Below are 6,000 nucleotides of genomic sequence, written 5' to 3' on the forward strand. Positions count from 1 at the left end.
CTAAAGGAGTCTAATTCAACAAATATTTCCTTTTGAAATCTTCCTTCCTCCCTTCCTCCCTTCCTCCCTTCCTCCTTCTTTCCATCTTCTCTGCCTTCCTCCCTTCCTCCCTTCCTCCCTTCCTCCCTTCCTCCTTCTTTCCATCTTCTCTGCCTTCCTCCCTTCCTCCCCTCTCTCCCTCCCTCTTTCCTTCCCTCCTCCCTTTCTTCTTCCCTTCCTTATCTTTTTCTCCCTCCCTCCTTCCTTCTACCCTTCCTTACTCTTTCTCATTCCTTCTCTCCCTCCCTCCCTTCCCCCCTCCATCCCCCTTCCCATTCCTCTCCCTCCTTCCCTCCTCCTATCCCTTCCTCATCCCCTCTCTCCCCCCTCCCCACCTTTCCTCCCTCCATCTTCTCTTCCTTTCTACCTTTACTTCCTGGCTTTCTGTCTCACTGTATAGCACAGCCTGGTCTTGAACTCTCAATCTTCTCACTGTAAGTTCCCCTCCATGTCTGTTCTACCACAGATGGCAGATTTTTTTTTTAACTCTCCAACTGAACTGAACAAGAAAATTATGGCAATGATGTTTTATCCAGGTACCCGGATGTCCCAAATGAATGGACAAATAGACGCTGATAGAGAACGCGTCTTATTCTGAAGCCTGTGGCCATCCAGAAAATGCACGCAGATGTCTCTGTACACCTGTGTGCTTCCTTTCATCACAGCCATCAGCGTTTCTGAGGATATTGGGTTTTATTCCCTGCCCTCAACAAGCATAAGGAAACACTCATGGGTAAACGTACTCTGCAGTAATGAAACCCACTAAATGTTTCCAACTGGGCTGCACTCTGGCCACATCTGGTTCAGTACACAGATGCGAAAACAAGCCGACAAACCGTGGCAAATTTGGGGGCCTTTGGCAAACTGGCGTTTGTCTGCTCGTTCCCAAACCCTTGTATGTTACTCCTTCTCTCTCTGCTTTTGCGTCCTCTTGCTTCTGATGCCTTTGGTTGTTCTTCCTACTATGTCCTTCATTTCATGTATTCAGAGGGTAAATCTAGTTTGTAAAATATTGTCTTAAATCTAGTCTCCCAGAAACATTAACCTCTCTTTCTCCCTCTCTCTCCCTCTCTCTCCCTCTCTCTCTGTCTCCCTGTCTCCCTGTCTGTCGGTCTGTCTGTCTGCCTTTTTCTCTTCTTTCTCATTTCCCAGATGTGAGAAACATTCGTTGCTGCAGTCTCCGATCCCCCCACAGTGCTGCTGTCCCCACCATGATGGATCTGTACCCTCACACTGTAAGCCTGAGTAAATCCTTGTTTCTTGAAGTTGTTTCTCGCTATGGTTTCGGTCACAGTGATGAGAACAGGAAATTGGTGCCAAGAAGTAGAATCATTGTTATGACTGAGCCTGACCATGTGGGCTCATAGGCCTTTAGAAATGTTTTATTTTTTGGGGGGGGGTGGGATGGGGAGGAAGATGCAAATTCTGAAGTTGAGTTCTGAAGAAGCCACAGGATACTTAGGTAGAGTGCCCTGGGTTGGTCCAATGCTAATCCAGAATACCAAAAGGCTCGGGGGGGGGGGGGGGGGAAGCAGACAGTGAAAACCAGGTTCATGCAGCTTCAGAGAGGAACAAAGACTCTATCAGGAATTAGACTAGAGGGCATTGATAATACAGTCTGGATTATATGTAATTAATATAATCATTAGTCAACTAATGAAGTAATAAGGTGGAATTTCCAGATTTATCTAAGCTATGTTATGGTTACTGATCATTATTCCTAGATTTAATCGAGAGAGAGAGAGAGAGAGCGCGCAGAAAGATAAGAAAAGCACGTAGTTTAGTAAAGAAAGGAGGTCAAAACTGTTTAAAGTTATGGCCAAAGTGAATACAGGAAATGGCAGCTACAATAGTTAGACAACTCAGTTCCATGAGACTTCGACAAGACCTGGAGCCCAGCACAGGAACAAAAGAAACAAATCCTGAGCGTATACCATATCCACCGAAGCATCCAACATTTGAAAGAGAGAGCTAGAACTGAGAATGGCACTAAAGGGCTTGCTGCTAGAAAACAATGGCCAAGTAAAGGGTTTTCTCAGGTTCAGCCACAAACACATACAGAATCCACTATAGCTGTAGTAGAAGTGGGCCAGACCACATCTCAAGTTGATAGCCGAATTGGACAATAGTGTCCATATGGTGTTGATTTGGCACACATGCAAAATGGAAGTGTTATGAGGTCATGGGGATTTGTACCAAGGTTCCGAAAGGCCATTGAGGCTATGCCATGTCTAGCAGGAGTTCTCTGTAAGGAGACCCTGAAAGAGCATTGTATGTGGAGACCTAAGGATATGAAGATGCCAAATTCATGGAATATCCAGAGAAGAGAACTTCATTACTGAGTGGAGATAGCCCCAAAAGATACTACACATATTGCAGGTGACAGAACTGGAACTGAAGCAAATGTGTTGGAGTCCACAAGATTTAGATGTTGGATGTGAAGATACAGGTTTGGTGTTTGGTCAGATGATTTTCGGCCTTGCTTTGTTTGGGAACCTCCCTTCTCCTAACTGAAATGGAGATGTGTAGGCTGTGCCATTGTATACTAGAAATACATAACTTGATTTTTTCATTTTATACTGGGCAATAGCAAGAGCTTGACTCAGAAGAGACTTTCAACTTTGGACTTGTGAGTAATACACAGTAGAGACAATGCCTCCATTTGGACAATGTCTTCCAAAGTTAGATTCTACATATTTTGTTTTGTGTGATGAATTTGGGACTTTAGAGTCCAGAGGTGGAAAGTAATGACTTAAAGTCAACCGACTCCTGTCACCTTGACTTCATTTAGAATCACCTAGGAGAGCCTCTGGCTACATGGGTGATGACATTTCCAGAGAGGCTGAGCTGAGGGAGTGGTACTCATTGAATCTGGGTGATACTATTTCATGGATTGGAATACTGGGATGGATCAACAGCTAAGCACTGTTATTCACTTCTCTCTGCTTCCTGATCTGCTTCGATGAGGTAAAGTTCCCCTCCACTGCCATGGAGTGTGTCCTTAAACTTGATCTAGAAGAAATCCTTCCATCCTTAAAAGAAGGCAGCCTCTAAAGAATATACGGAATGGCTTTACTTTCCTTCTTGCAAAACAGAAGTCTTCCAGTATTTCTTATTGTGGCTTGTATGTTCTCTACCAAGAGATCTTTTGCATGGACATCTTAGTTCCTGAAATAGGCACTGAAGGGATGTGGCTTCTCTGACCTAGCTCAGCAGTCCTGGATACCTTTCAGCTTTGCAGCTCTACACTTTGGAAGCAGACACTTGGAACTCTGAAGCCAGGTGTATACTAACCTGTTAATGTGCAGTTGGTATTTTTTTAAGCTTTTTAAAAAATCAATCAAGCAATCAGCAAGAGTTTATATCATATAACTGCTTCATATAAATACTTAAATATAAAGTAAGCAAGCAAAACAAGATCTGGAGAGATTCGGAGACATATCAGCATGTTTCCATTTAAAGGGGGGAGAAAACACTTAATTGAATTTCATCTCTTGATGTTCTCATGAAGAATAGAAAATGTGATTTTAAAATTCGTGGAGAAATACAGAGAACAGCGATTCTTCAGTATGGGATTGCAGTGGTACAGAAGTCCACCAATGATCCATATGTTTCTCCCTGTCATACCTTTGCATGAAAACAAAAAAGAAACAAGAATCACTTAAGTATGTATATTTTAATTAATTAATTTTATTTTATGTTTATGAGTGGTTTGTGAGCATGGATGTCTGTGTGCTATCTGTATGCTTGGCACATGTAGAAGCCAGAAGAGGGCATCAGATCCCCTAAAACTGCAGTTAAAAGACAGTTGTGAACTACTATGTGATTGCTTGAAATTGAACCCAGGTTCTCTGGAAGAGTGTCTGGGGATTTTGGTCACTGATCACTGATCTCTCCAGCTCTTGAGAATGTTCCTAACAAAGCAATAGAAGTTACTGGCTTTATTAAGTCTTGGCTCAATATATGTATTGACCTTTTGTCTGAGATGGGACTGGACAAGGTACTTCTGTTGCTTAATAAACTATGACAATCACCTAGATTAGTGTTCACGGGACTCTGTAGGCTGAGAACTTGTATTCCCACTTCCTTTGTGAACATCAATTTTACTTGAAAAAAAATGACTGGCAAAGAAACCCAGAGTTATTCAGAACTGTGTATTTGGCAGACACGTTCTCAGTTGCAAGCAAAGTGAACCTGTCACTCCAAGGGAAACAACTGACCTTCTTTGTTGTCTATGATAAACACGTGAGCTTTCAAGTAAAATTAGAAATTTGGAAAGCTTCTCTCTGTAGCCATGAACTTGGCAGCTTTCTAGGTCCTGAGCACTTCTGCGATGAGCTTGGTGGTGCCATTAACAAATAGAGCATTAAAAATATCTTGTGGTTAGCGTGTCAGCATTCAGAAGATCTGTATAACTCATGGAACCAATCATTTCCAAATGGCTATTGCGTGAGGATTAGAAATCATGCATAGGAAAGCAGTCCATTTGGTGTGGAAGGCTGGTCAATCGGTGCTGATGTAATAACAAGTATCTTATTGATATTGCCTTACATTCCATGTTGCTCTACGAGATCTAAGAAAATAGTCTTCATTTCCAACCATAGGGCTGCATGAAGCTGGGAATGGATATTTTAAGTTTACTCCTTCCAATACAACATACCACCAAAAAGCAAGGGCAGAGATGATATGAGAATCCAGCTGTCTATCATCAAACCAGTACCAAAAATATATGCAAAACAGCGCTGGAGAGGCAGTTCAGTGCTTGAGAGCCCTTGCTGTTCTTGTAGATCTCATTGGACTCCCAGGACCATGTTGAGTGGTTCACAAGTTACTGTAACACCAGTTCTAGAAAGGATCGACACATATGATTCTCTCTCTCTCTCTCACTCTCTCTCTCTCTCTCTCTCTCTCTCTCTCTCTCTCTCTCTCTCTCAGTACTCCATAATCTCCTAAATTAATTTATTTGGAATAAGAGTTCATGGTATGTATTCATGATGAAATACTATCATGCCATAAAAAGAAGGAAACGCTATCATTTCTGAACGTGTGGATGGAACTGGAAGTCATTGTGTGAAGAGAAAACGATCAGGCATGGGGAGAGCAGTGTGGCATGATGGTGCTCGCACAAGGAACCCACGAACACTGATTTCAGACTTGATTTGACTTTTCCCATCCGTTTCCTTGAATTATAATTTCTTCTAATTTTATCTTTGTTAGCGTAGTTTAAAGTAATTTACGTCAGTGGAAAGATTCACTTTGTTGAGCTGTCAACCAAAGGCTGAGAACAGATCTTCCACCCTTATGACCAGTAGCCTGTGGCTAGGACAGTGTTTGACTCTCTTTGAAGCTTACTCAGCAGAAATCATCCCTCCAATTGCTTCCATGTTCTACTTTACCATGCACTTAACATTTTGTAGACGTTCTCCTACTTAACTCTTAAAGTGATCACTTTAACTGCCCATTAAAGGTGGTAGCTAGGCAAAAGAAAATTAAGGAGTGGTGGATATGGGGGTACATGCCTGTATTCCCACGGATGTAATAATACAAGTTCAATACCAGCCTCGAGCTATTCCATCTCAACAAAACATGAACACCATAGAAAATAAAACCAGCCAGCCAGCCAACCAACCAACCAACCAACAAATAAACAAACAATTGGGAATCCCATCTCCATTTCTTTAAATGTTCTCTAGAGGACCAGAAGGGTATGAAGAAAAGCAGGTGATCAAAGTCACCTTGTCCTTAAAAACAAAGTTGCATAAGGTATTTCATTCCTTTTTCAATGGCAGTGTTTTGTAAAGAACTCATGTTTGTTTTCATTGAGTGAGATACAAAGCTACCTTCCCTAATAGTCAAGCATGTCTTCTCAGTCCACTCCTGTGGACCTCAGTTGAAAAAGGGTCCATGCAGATGTTGGGTAGAACCCAACCCTTGATTTATATTTGAGGCTAATAGCAATCA

This window comes from Rattus norvegicus, chromosome 18 (genome assembly GCF_021556685.1).
Source record: "Rattus norvegicus strain SHRSP/BbbUtx chromosome 18, alternate assembly SHRSP_T2T, whole genome shotgun sequence".
Taxonomy (NCBI): Eukaryota; Metazoa; Chordata; class Mammalia; order Rodentia; family Muridae; genus Rattus; species Rattus norvegicus.